The sequence below is a fragment of the Penaeus monodon genome, chromosome 30, assembly GCF_015228065.2.
Source record: "Penaeus monodon isolate SGIC_2016 chromosome 30, NSTDA_Pmon_1, whole genome shotgun sequence".
In the NCBI taxonomy this organism is placed as follows: Eukaryota; Metazoa; Arthropoda; class Malacostraca; order Decapoda; family Penaeidae; genus Penaeus; species Penaeus monodon.
Window position 1 is genome coordinate 7,093,329 of NC_051415.1, and position 493 is coordinate 7,093,821.

At 43.4% G+C, this 493-nt stretch overlaps 1 protein-coding gene across 3 annotated transcripts in view; it reads right to left on the reverse strand.

Annotated features, from left to right (window-relative positions):
- LOC119592492 (glucose-6-phosphate exchanger SLC37A4-like) overlaps positions 1–493 on the reverse strand; it is a 17,545-nt gene that overhangs the window by 7,746 nt on the left and 9,306 nt on the right. The gene's annotated exons all lie outside the window — the stretch shown is intronic.

Below are 493 nucleotides of genomic sequence, written 5' to 3' on the forward strand. Positions count from 1 at the left end.
CTGTGTTTAAGTGTTCAGAACTACGCACTAGTATGAATACAACGTATTTAAGGAAACGTACATACAAATACATACACAATCAGTAAACAACCACAAAGCCTTGGCTGAACAAAGAAAGACGAAACCGTTTTATTAGAGATAAGAGATAAGCACACAGGTTGCTGACCCTGTACACACCCTCCCCCCACCCCACCCTCTCTCACACAAGGCTCACTCCCACGACTTCCAGTCACCAACAGATAACGATCGAGGTCACGTTAGGTCACGAGGTTGAGGTAAGGATGGGCTGCTCTGTCGCTATGTTCGACACGCTGTTTAGAAATGACTTTTTTTTTAATCTATTCACCTGCCGGAATTACGGTAGGAGATAAGCACCTGATAAGCGTTATCTGTAACCTTAGCGGCTGTCTTTTATTCTTGGTTGTTTTGACAATGTGTGGGAGCGTTAAGGACATGAAGATTATTCAAGTGTTTACAGCAATACGGTACACAC